At 48.1% G+C, this 12,371-nt stretch overlaps 1 pseudogene; it reads left to right on the plus strand.

The window, feature by feature from the left end:
- The first annotated feature begins 10,639 nt into the window (after nucleotides 1-10,639).
- LOC147700890 (protein BTG2 pseudogene) lies at nucleotides 10,640-11,108 on the plus strand (annotated as a pseudogene).
- Nucleotides 11,109-12,371: the final 1,263 nt, after the last annotated feature.

The raw sequence follows: 12,371 nt of genomic DNA on the forward strand, positions 1-12,371 counted from the left end.
AATGATGGTTAGTACTGGAGAGTCATTTGGTTTGGCTGTATGGCCTTGATACAGCTGCAACGGGGGACAATAATAGTTATGGTGTACAGTGGGTGAGGTGATGGCGTGATGTAAACAATGATGGTTAGTACAGGAGAGTCATTTGGTTTGGCTGTAGTTGAAGTTCCCGCTGTTGGAGAAGTCGTGCTCGAGCATGTGTCAGGCTGTGTAGGTTGGTACGGTGACTAGCTTCTTGAGTCCAAAGTTGATGAGTTTTCCCAGGAGGGGGTGGTGGTCTGGTCACTGGGGTTACCCAGGTGGAACTTGAGGTCTCCAAGTAGGAAGTAGTCAGTGATTGGGAGAGCCTGGGGTGCAATGAGGTCTACAATGGCATCAGTGAATGGGGTTCATGTCCTGGGGAGCCTGTAGATAAGTGGGTATTGGAGGGTGGTGCTGGGCAGGATCTGGAAGTGGAGGTGTTCTATGGTCACCGTCGGTTCATTACAGTGCATAGTGATTGAAGTGTGCCTTTTTTAGACAATGGAAATGCCTCCTCCTGGCTGCTCAGGGTGGTCTGTGTGGGTGAATTTGTATCCGGCGTGGATGGTGATGGCGATGTCCAGTACAGAGCAGAGGTTGGTCCAGGTTTCCGTGAAGAAGGTGATGTGGTATTGAGGCGGTCCCAGATTTCTATTGTCTGTTTGGGGAGGGAGCGTAAGTTGAGGAGGATGTAGTTGAGCCAGTCGGCTGGGAGGCAGGAGGCACTGGTGTGCTGATGTGGCAGAAGGTGTCTTTGCAGTTTCAACAAGTGCAGGGTGCATGAGAATTCTACAGTGTTTCTAGATGGCAGGGGGTGTTCGTCCAGAGTTGATGCAGAGAAGGGTGCTGGCATCGTAGTGGTAGAATGTCCAGTAGGAAGGTTCCTTGGTGCTGGCCGTGGTCTAGGTGCAGACGGATGCACACAGGCTTGTTTTTCGCAAACCAGTGGTATGCTCGCTGTGCATGGCCGCACAGCAGCTGCCCGTATGTAGTGCGGGTGGGGGGACTGGACAGTTTTAAAGGAATGCACAATCCTGCAAAGTGTGTAGTACTAGTATGGCAAGGGCATTGTTTGTGAATAATGTCCTTTCTTATACAATATTGTTGTAATATGTAATGCCCTCAATAAGCAACCACATTGAAAGATTCCACACGCCCATGGGTGTTATTTTAACCTCACGCACAAATCATCTCTCCGTATTCTGGTTTGAAGATAGCTCTTAGAGCTGTATCCACGTTGGCATAGGTGGGTGACTTTCCATGGTGCCTGTCTTGCCCATCATGTTAAGAAGCTTGTGACATGAGGTTTAAATCCATAGCCCCTAAATATGAGTGTAAATGAGACGGTATCCTCTCACACGCTTGATAAGTAGATATAATACCCATAGATGCCTTCACATTGAAACCTGTACTATTCATCCTAGATCCTAGAAAATAGTGAAAAAACACCCACTAAAAAGTATATAAAGCCTTTCTATATATATATCTCTTAGCCCACTCATATTTGCAACCAGTTTTCAGAGCTTAGATCATCCCTCTAAGGGACATCTTTGTTCATCGCAGATGTGTGTGGGGGCTTGTCCACCAGATCAAGCAGAAAGATTTCTCAGCCTGCAGTCATCTTCCCCACCTGTCAGGAACCAGGCAGCAAGGACCAGTATAAACAGCCCCAGAATCACTCTGGTCAACCACAATTTGTTGTTATGGTGGCATTTGTGAAACATATTGTAAATTGTATATGCTAAATGTTGGTAATTTCAGGAAATTAAGGACACCGGGCAGTCCCTTAGCAGGTATCTCACAAAATGAGCTGTTCAACAGCCAGCTGTCCTGTGCCACACTTCTGAATATGTCTAATGTACAGTGAAACTATAGTGTGCTGTACATTATTTTGCAATCTGTGTGACAGTTCCCAAGTATTATTATGTTTAATTGTATACTTAACTTGTTAAGATTTTTATAAGCAATTATGTGGAAACAGATATAATAATCAATCACTCAATTAATTAAGCCATAACCCAGTCTAAATATTTGAATACTGAAAATTAACATGTATTATTCAGCATGCTTTCAGATGACGAGTACGACGCCTGTAAACTATTGCATTATACATAGTAGGGTTTAAATGTTATCTCTAGAATATATCACAACTGCATTTGATCATATGAGATAACATGTTTGCAAAAGTTGCCAGGATGGCCGAAGTGGAATCGAATGACTATATCATCATTCTCTTAGTGGTGGGAGGCAAATTCCGTTCTGCTTGCGGAACTTGCGAAATTTGGGCATTTCCGCGGCCCGTGCGGAATGTGGAAATGTCGAAATTTCCGCAATCGGCGGCGAAACAGAATTTGGGGGCATGAGGTATTAAATAAACCTCACCAGAAGCACTTACAGATATAAATAAAGCAGGAGCGCAAATTCCAGTCACTGGACCCTTCACAGGTTGTGCGTGGGTCAAGGGCACGGCACTGAAACTACACACAGCACCCGTTTGTCCTCAGACTGTCGGGGCGACACATAGGTGAGTGGATGGAAGAGGCAGAAGGATGGCTGAGTGGGAAGGGGCGGCGGCAGGTATGAGCCACCAAGGTAGGATCTACTGATACATTCGTTGCTTTAAGTAAAGGCCAGCATGCCAGCAACAGTGTTGAAGCAGCATCATAATTTACCCAGCTAGTTTCATTACCCTACCTCTCTAAAGTCTTCTTCAGTGAATTAACATTTTATGATTTTGTGCAATTTTCAGTGAATGGAACAAGGGGGAGGAAAGGAAAGGGGGCGCGGAGGAAAAAGTACTAACCACAGCATTTTTGTTCGCATTTTTATATCTCAGCAGTATAAGAGATTACGGATAAGGTCACGCTCGATGACAGGCACCGTGGTGCAAGGGTGCCTGCGCCCACGCATGGGAGCAGTTTGTCCGCCAGCGCAGGGGGAAGCACAGAGATGCAACATATTGTTGTAAATATGTTGTGTACCTGTGCTTGGAAAGTGACTTAGTTCAGTACAGCCAAATGGCTTTTGGCATACACTGAGTCACTTTCCTTGTAAATCTGCCCCTTAGCCTTTTATGCCAGCACTTACACAACAATAATTTTTCCCAAATAGCTGGCACACTTTTTGAGGCATTTACATAAAATGTTCTGACTGAATGCCTTCTACAGATGTACTTTTTAATGACAATGGTATCTACAGAAGTCCTCCTTATTGCAGTCATGGCCCATGATCAGTACATGGCCATCTGCAATCCCTTACGTACATGACCATTATGAACGTTATGTGCATCACGATGACTGCTGCAATACCACACACTGTCAATATTCCAGGGCACCTGTAGGCATTCATTTTAAGCAAGGACTCAATGATAAAGTATAAAACAGAGGTTTTTTGGGTGAAAGTCCTGTTAAAAAGAGACAAATATGTCCTTTAGTAGAAGGCACGAGGAAAAAATGGCCAGAAAGTGTGTTCTAACTCTTGTACCTTGGATGTCTCTCTGTTTGGTTGTTCCATTTGACATTGGAAGTTGCGTAAGTCCTTTGTGAAACAAAAGCATCTTTCTTCCCTTCTAATGTTTGCTATATTGACCAGAGCACATCTGTGGGAGAAATCACTAACATGATCAGCTTCCCTTTCTTATTCCCCTTTAAACGAAGGGCTGAAAAGAAAGAAAAGCAATTGAACTTGAGCAACTAATCCACAGACTACATGGGTCCCTAACTAGCAATAATGTCAAAAGATATTGTTTCGACCCTCTCAGAAAAGGATGCTAATATTCAGGGTTCCTACTATTAGATGGCCTGAAAATACCTTTGATATTAACACAAACCGAGGATTGCTACACACTAACAGATTTGAAACACACTCAGATAAAAACTGTTCTACATGACATTATCTTTATGGAGTAGCAATGAGCTAATGTACTTCCCCCGCCATGGACTCACAGGGGCATGTTTATCAAGACGTTGTGTAAGCCTTGTGTCACGCAATGGGGCGCAAGGATGACATAACTACTAAGTAAGATTTATCAAGCCACGCTAGGCCACTTTTTGTGGCCCTGCATGGTTTGATATAATTGCAGTAATGCAATGCAGCCAAATCACTGTGTTGGGGTACCCTCCCCCGGGAAGGCATTCCATGGGTGAAGCGGGGGTGTACTGACCCTGATCAGTCTTGACCCTGTGCCCCATGGGAACAGTCCAGCCCGAACTGCCAAGCCAGGTCCTCCCTGGACTGGAAACCTCTGGATTCAAGCAAGCCGGGCTGAAGATGGCTGGAATGCCAGAAACCGGTCCTCGGAAGCTTGTTTCCGGTCCAGGGAAGACATGGCTTGGCAGTTCGGGCTGGACTGTTTCCTTGAGGCACAGGGTCAGACTGATTTGCATATAGCCATGTCTGAACTGGGGTGGCAGAGTGGGCTAAAGAACGGTGATGGATTAAACCCAGATCTTTTGACTGGGTGTGAGTGTTTGATTGATTCAAATGCTCCGTCCATCACCATCCCCTTTTGTACCACTTTTGGCTGCCATAAGTGTGGCAGGGTATGCTCAGACGTGAGTCCCTTGCTCACTTTGCCACTGGATTCAAGCAAGCCGGGCTGAAGACGGCTGGAATGCCAGAAACCGGTCCTCGAAAGCTTGTTTTCGGTCCAGGGAAGACATGGCTTGGCAGTTCGGGCTGGACTGTTCCCATGAGGCACAGGGGCAGACTGATTTGCATATAGCCATGTCTGAACTGGGGTGGCAGAGTGGGCTAAAGAACAGTGATGGATTAAACCCAGATCTTTTGACTAGATGTGAGTGTTTGATTGATTCAGATGCTCCGTCCATCACCACCCCCTTTTGTACCGCTTTTGGCCGCCATAGGTGTGGCAGAGTATGCTCAGACGTGAGTCCCTTGCTCACTTTGCCTCTGGATTCAAGCAAGCCGGGCTGAAGACGGCTGGAATGCCAGAAACCAGTCCTCGGAAGCTTGCTTCCGGTCCAGGGAAGACATGGCTTGGCAGTTCGGGCTGGACTGTTCCCATGAGGCACAGGGTCAGACTGATTTGCATATAGCCATGTCTGAACTGGGGTGGCAGAGTGGGCTAAAGAACGGTGATGGATTAAACCCAGATCTTTTGACTGGGTGTGAGTGTTTGATTGATTCAGATGCTCCGTCCATCACCACCCCCTTTTGTACCGCAACCCATTCCTCCAGCCACACACTCAACCCCGTCTTCTCCTCAGGCTCCCACGTCTCCTTCAGCTACACCGCCGAACTCCACTGGACCGACCACCATTGCATCCACTTCACCTTCCAGAAACACACCACCACACCCAACAGATTCCCCGCCGCTGCTGGAGCAAAACCACCAAAGACCAACTATGCGCAAACCTCGCTCTCAGCCCACCTACCGACCCCTCCAACACCGACGATGCTGCCCACAACCTCAGAAGCTGGATCAGCAACTCCGCCAACACCTTCGCCCGCTGAAGAAACCCAACCACAGAGACACCAGCAAGAGAGCCAGCTGGTTCACTTCGGAACTCCTAGCGTCCAAACGAACATGCCGGAAACTAGAGAAGAAACGGTACAATAAAAAGATACCGGACAGCCTTTGCAGCCCACAAAGATGCCATGCGGAAACAAAATCTCCTCAACAGGTCTGCCAAGAGGACCTCCTTCAAAGACCGCCTCGACAACAACGCACACAATAGCAAGGAGCTCTTCAACATCGTAAAAGAACTCTCCCACCCTAGCTCCAACACCAGCGACATTCCGCAGTCGCAAGCCCTGTGCGATTCTCTCGCCACCTTCTTCCACAGCAAGATCACTGACATCCACATCAGCTTCAACACCCAGTCAGCCCCAACAGACATCGACACTCCAGATTCTCTGTACACCATCAACCACGACCCCCTGCCAGCCTGGGCCAATGAACATCGATGACACCATCAAGACCATGAGCAAAATCCATTCCGGCTCACCTTCAGACCCATTCCTGCACCTTTGGGCAGATGTATCAAGATTCAGTTTTGCGAATCTCAAATTGCGAGAAATTCGCAGTTTCAGATTCGCAAAATGGGATGTATGTAAAAAAAACGAAAGTTTTGCGATTTCTTAAATATCGCAAATAATTCGCATAATTCTGTTTTGCGATTCCTTAATAGCGAAATTCACAAATTAAGAAATCGCAATTCTGGGAATCTGCAATACAGGTGCAGCTTGATGACATCACAACCAGGAAGCGGGAGTGATTAGCTGCACCTGTTTGCCTGAGCCACACCCTGAGGCAGTTAGGAGTGTGTTTGGAGGCTGCACAGCATTTCAAGCTCTACAATGGAGTCACAGAGGCCACAGGAGGGCATGGAGCTTGAAAAAAGAAAAAGAAAACACAAGTTTTCAGAGAAAGAACAGGAGGTACTAATTGAAGAAATGGTCTGCAGCAATGAACTCATGTTTGGGAAAAAAGCCCTGAAGGTACCTGCGGCAAGGAAAAGGAAGATATGGTTGGAAATCCAGGAAAAGGTGAATGCTGTGGGAGTGACCAACCGTACCATTGATGAACTGTGCAAAAGATGGTATGATATGCGCCAAAGGTCAAAGGAGAGGGTCGCAGTCAGATTGAAGGAGGCACACAAGACCGGGGGAGGAACATCAACAGCAGAACAGCCAACACCCCATGAGGAGCTGGTGGAGTCCACTCTCCTGCCTGAGAGTGTGTGTGGAGTGGCTGAGATTGACAGCTCCGACACTGCATCCAGTAGTCAAGGTAAGATGCATGGCAAATAATCATTACACAGCTACACATAGCATGCAGGCAGTGTAGAATGAGCGACATGAAGAAAACACATTGCACTCCGGTCCACTCCTCACAACACACGCAGAAATGCATTATGGGAGTTATAGTTGGATGAAGGATAGTTTGTGAATGAGACTTATAAAATCATGCCTAGATTGTGGGTTGCAGTGAGGGCAAAATGACAGTGTCAGGGTTCAGACAACTGAAAGGTGAAAACTTTATTCAGTCCAAAATGCATGACAAAACACAAACTCATATGTCCCCCTTTACATCCACAGCTCAATCAAGGGCACCAGGGGACAATGCAGAGGAATAGGACTCCCAAATTAATTTGGAACACTCCAATGAAGGGGATAGCAGTGATGAATCCAACCAAACACCCATTATGAGCAGGAAGCCTACATACGTGCCCCCACTGGCTCCATTGGAGGACGACTTAGATGGCACTGGTGATGCAAGTGACAATATAGTCACTTATTTTAATTGCTAATTTGCACCAGACATCAGACCCCTCCACGAGTGTGTGATTGACCCACCTCGCGCCTCGCCATTTCAGGGACATCTTAGCTCTCATTGAGCCGGGTTGGGCATTGTGTTCCCGGGACCCAGAGGGGCCGATTCACTACAGCGACCATTTTGAGGGAGGACGAGGTTGCTGCGCTAGTTGTTGCGAGGTAGGGCTGGTCACACCGCGCTAAAGCGCATATATTGAGTGGGATAGAGCAGCTGGGTAAGACCTAGGGACATTATTGCTCTTGAGGCGGAAGCCGGGAGCTAGTTTGCTAGTTTGCTGAATTTTGAAATTTTAAAAAGCGCATATATTGATGCGGTCACTCTACGCGCTAGCGTACGCGTTTGCGGACTCGCCGTATCGCGCCAAAGGAGCGCCTAAGGAAAGCCCGTCTGTGCCCGTCCGTGCCTGGTCGGGCTAGGACGTGGCTAGGGGCTAGAACAATGGATCCTGTACCTCACAATAGCGTCTGTTACAGTGGAGAACTGCTAAGGGCACTCAGAGGAAGGGCTATGGGCAGCTGCCCTAAGGAGACACTACCAGAGGAGGTAGTGGTCTTCTGTCCCTATTGCAAGCCTCTAAAACTAGGGAGCGGCAACACTGATAGCTTTTCTTTCGCCCTGATTAATTGTCGATCTCTTCCGAGGCATGCGGCAGAAATCCATCTGCTTCTAGAGGAACGAGATTTCGACGTACTCTTTTTAACTGAGACCTGGTTGACTGATGTCTCTGACCCCCATATAGTGCAGGCGCTACCGCCTAACTACTCCATTACTAGACAGGATCGCCCGACGGGGCGAGGAGGAGGTGTGGCGATTATTCATAAGAACAATTTTAGGTGTAGAACTTCGGAGAGTCCACTTATGGAGTGTGAGAGTCTTGGTTTCTCTATATCCTTTTCGCCCACTTGCACCTTTTCAGGGATCCTGGTTTACAGACCTCCAGGCGATTATCATGATTTTTGTAACAACCTTCTAGATAAGATCTCTCTTTCCATCAGCAGTGCCCCTAATTTTTCCATCTTGGGCGATCTCAATATTCACCTGGATGAAGTCGGTGCAGTGTCATCGCAATGTCTGCTGGATACCCTGAGAGTGGTGCATTTGGAACAAATTGTGGCCAGCCCCACTCATATAGGTGGGCACTTACTTGACCACTTTTTCACCAACCTTGAAAATATTGTGTGTGGTCAGCCTAGTTTCGTACCATGGTCAGACCATGCACTACTCTCCTTTGTGTGGTCCCCAGTAACACAGACCCACAGGGCTTCCATTTTAAAGAAAGTTTGTCGAGTATGGTCTAGAATACCAGCTGAGGACTGGGAGGCAGCCCTGAAGAGTTGCCCGCCCGCCCCCCACGAGGACCCGGTTGTAGCCAATGAAGCCTTTGACCAGTGGATTAACTCCACCCTAGACTCCATCCTTCCAAAAAAAGAGCTACGGCATAGAGAGGGTCCTAATAAACAACCATGGTACTCTGGGGAACTTAAGGAGCATAAACAACTGTGTAAACGTGCGGAAAGGAAGTGGAGAAAGAACTATGCCCCCGCTGCGAAAAATGAATATAGGTCATCCCTGAGATCATACAAAAAATTATTAAAAACTTCACAAGCCGCATACTATCAGAGTAAAATTGCGGAAGCAGTTAATGCCCCCAGAGAAATTTTTAAAATCTTTCAATCTCTGGTTACTGCCCCCAGGACAATCAGTCCTGCTCTGAACCCACAGAAACACTGTGAGGAGTTAGCTGCCTTTTTTGCGTCCAAGGTGTCCAACATCTACTCCAGCTTTGCGCCAATGGCATATACTCCAGACAATATGGAGAGTGGAAAAGAGGGGGCCAAGGAAGCAGACCTAAATCTATCTGGAGGTCTCAAAGCCTTCCCGCCATTGGATCTGGCTGGAGTGGATAGTCTCCTTGGCAACCTTAAATCGGGCTCCCCGCTAGATGCTGCTCCTCCGGCAGTCCTTAAACAGGTATCAGGGACAGTATGCCCAGTGATGATGCAGGTAATTAATGCGTCTCTGGCCTCAGGTGTAGTGCCCCCCAACTGGAAGAAGGCTAAGGTCAGAGCCCTGCTGAAAAAACCTAGTTTGGACCCTGAAGAACTGGCCAATTATAGGCCTATTTCATTACTACCAGGCATCAGCAAAATAGCTGAAAAACATGTGAACCAGGTTCTTTCTTCTTTTATTGAATCCACTGATGCACTACATTCCACCCAGACAGGGTTTAGAGCAAAGCAAGGAACAGAGACAGCTCTGGTGGCGGTAGTGGAGGCAGTTAGAGGTATTGTGGATGCAGGAGGCTGTGCTGCGGTGGTCCTGTTGGACCTCAGCGCAGCCTTCAATACTGTGAACCACTCTCTCTTGCTGCACCGGCTGCATCTTACAGGGGTCTCCGGATTGGCCATCAAATGGCTCCATTCCTTCCTATCGGACAGATGCTTCTCCGTCTTCGAGGGAGAGGTGTCATCCAGCCAGCTGCAACTGAATCACGGCCAGGGGTGGGGGAATCATATCGCCCGACGCCCGAACCAAGTTGTTTTTATCAGTGGGCAAGAAGATTTAATGTCTATTTCGTCCGACGGACAAGTAGACATCAAATCACGTCAATAAAACAGGCTGTGGGTACTCTGGGGCTCACAGCCAATCAGAGAAGCGTGCCGGGAGCCTTTGGAGGCTTCTGATTGGCTAGCAGCCCATAACTGGGCTCTAGACAAGGATTGGCTGAGGGAGTGAAACGTCACTCAGTCTCAGCAAGCAGGAGTTTGCGGCCGCCGCGAGGCAATACATTAAGGTAAAATAAGCACTGCCATAATGCCCGTCATAGCACTTGTGGAGTGTTCTAATTACAGAGCGATCGGAGCAAAATATAACCCTTTTAAATAGAACAGGTGCGCCTGCTGTGAGAGACCATGTGTAACCTTGTGGTTCCAGAAAGCGCGGGCTCTCATCTCTGCTATTAAAGTGTTGGACAATATAAAACGTGGGGGCGCTGAAGCAGAGGGCCCAGTAGAGCGGCGCTGCAGTACCGGGGGATCCGTAAAAGAGGTAACTCGACCCGGCCTGACCACGGACCTGTGGACATGGGAGAGACTGCTGATCGATCGGGCCGGAGACAACAGAGTATTGGAAACAAGCTGCAGACCGAATTAGCTGGGAGGCCGTATCCCACTGTCCAAGAGAAGTAACTGTCCCTTTACCACAGCCACGCTAACTTTAACTTACTCCACACACTGTGGCACTATCAAGCGCCCCTAACCATCCAAGGGATCCGCAAATCAGATAACATTCTTCCCCCACTTGTTTACAGGAGGCCCCGTTATGCGGCAGGACCCTGCCGCTGCCTCTACCTAGTCCTCCTATCCCATGGGCACCCGGAGATCACTGCTGCCGCCGGCTTCCTATCCTCGTTGCTTCAGGGTTGAGTGAGCGAGAGCCGACTGCGGGGTTTTGGAGAGGCTGTGGCCGTGGCGCTAGCAGACCACTAGTATAAACATCACTGGTTTCCACTTCCAGAGAAGCCCGCCAAAGGATCCGGATAGTGCTGCATTTGCATCAAACACGGTAAGGTGAGGAGTCTGATCGGCCTTATCAGCCAACAGCTCTTCACGCTGCGGCCCCTTATTGGTTCGGGTAGGACAGTTCCATCTGTGTGCATTGAGGTGGCAGCCCTACCCCCCTGTTCCCACAACCCCCTCTTCCACCTACCTTCCTGTTACTGACTTGTAAGAAGATGATGATGGGGCGCAGGAGCCTGTCCAAAAACTACATGGTGACTGCAGCTAGCTAACACCTCCATGGTTGTGTGCACGCCAGGGGGTGAGGTGGGCCGTCACCTATATTCTAAAGAGCAAGTCACTGGAATAGAGCAACACCCAAAAGCAAGCGGGCAGAGGAGTGTGTATAGCCTGAAGCTAAATTAACCGGATGCGTTTGGTTAATGTAAGGGAGGGGGGGCGACGTAGCAGGGTGAATATTGCACTTCAAAGACAAGCCTGGCCTGACCAAGGACCCACTGAGTCCCTATTATTGGGGCCCAGTCTCTGCCTGTTTACTATGGCTTGTGACCATTTACCATATCCTCCCAGTACTACTCTGCCTCTGTTTGTAGGGTTTTGAATATTTATATATAGCACTTTCGGCCTTGCATTTCAACTTCACTGTGCCCCTGCCCCTCTCCCGTTTTGTGCTGTTGACGACGATTGTATTTGTTGCCCATGCTGTTCGGCGTAAGTACCCTAGCTACGGGAGCCCCAGAATTCAGTTAATTCCACACCCGAAGTACCAACAGATGCACCAACCGCTGCTATTGGAGCCAGATTAGAACTCCCTTTCACACCAGATGTGTGACACAGAATTGCCATGTTGGGCAATTCCCCTCACAAATGGGCGACATATTTCCCATTTGCGGGAGAAACTGCTCAATTGGCCAGTGCCGAGTATTTTAGTGGATATAATTAAGCTCGTTGTGCGCATTTCTTTTAAGCTGCCGCGGCGCTGCAGTTTCTTTCTTGAGCTGCCAGGCTTGCTTACTTGCGAAGTGTAAAAGGACACACTCACTGGATAATTAATAGGTCAAGAGGTTGTCCAGATTACACCACGTTGGTAAAGCGGGGACGTGAGCTTGGATTAAAAGGCGCATTTTGGGACTCAACAAAATGTTCCCTTTGCATAACACATTTGATTTCCTGTGCAGCTGCGCCAATTTAATAGTGCTACTTTAGAAATAAATGAATGTGACAGCCCATGTGTAAATGTAACTGGCGCTCGTGTAAAGCGCTCCAATACCTTCAGGTCGAGTTAGCGCTATATAAAACCGCAAAAAAAATGCCATTTTTTTATTAGCACTTAAGGTCTTATGCAAGCGTATTCAGGCCATATTAAAATTCCCCTTGTTCCATAGGGTGAAAAAAAAGAATGTCCTGCTTTTTTTATTCAAGAACCAAACGCTACTTTAAAGTGCGTTCGTGCGCACTACCAACAGTGCAAGTGGCTGTGGGCACAGGCCATCTGCTTGGTGCATGGATACCCCTTGGGAAGCAAGACATTCTTT

Source organism: Lissotriton vulgaris, chromosome 7, assembly GCF_964263255.1.
Source record: "Lissotriton vulgaris chromosome 7, aLisVul1.2, whole genome shotgun sequence".
In the NCBI taxonomy this organism is placed as follows: domain Eukaryota; kingdom Metazoa; phylum Chordata; class Amphibia; order Caudata; family Salamandridae; genus Lissotriton; species Lissotriton vulgaris.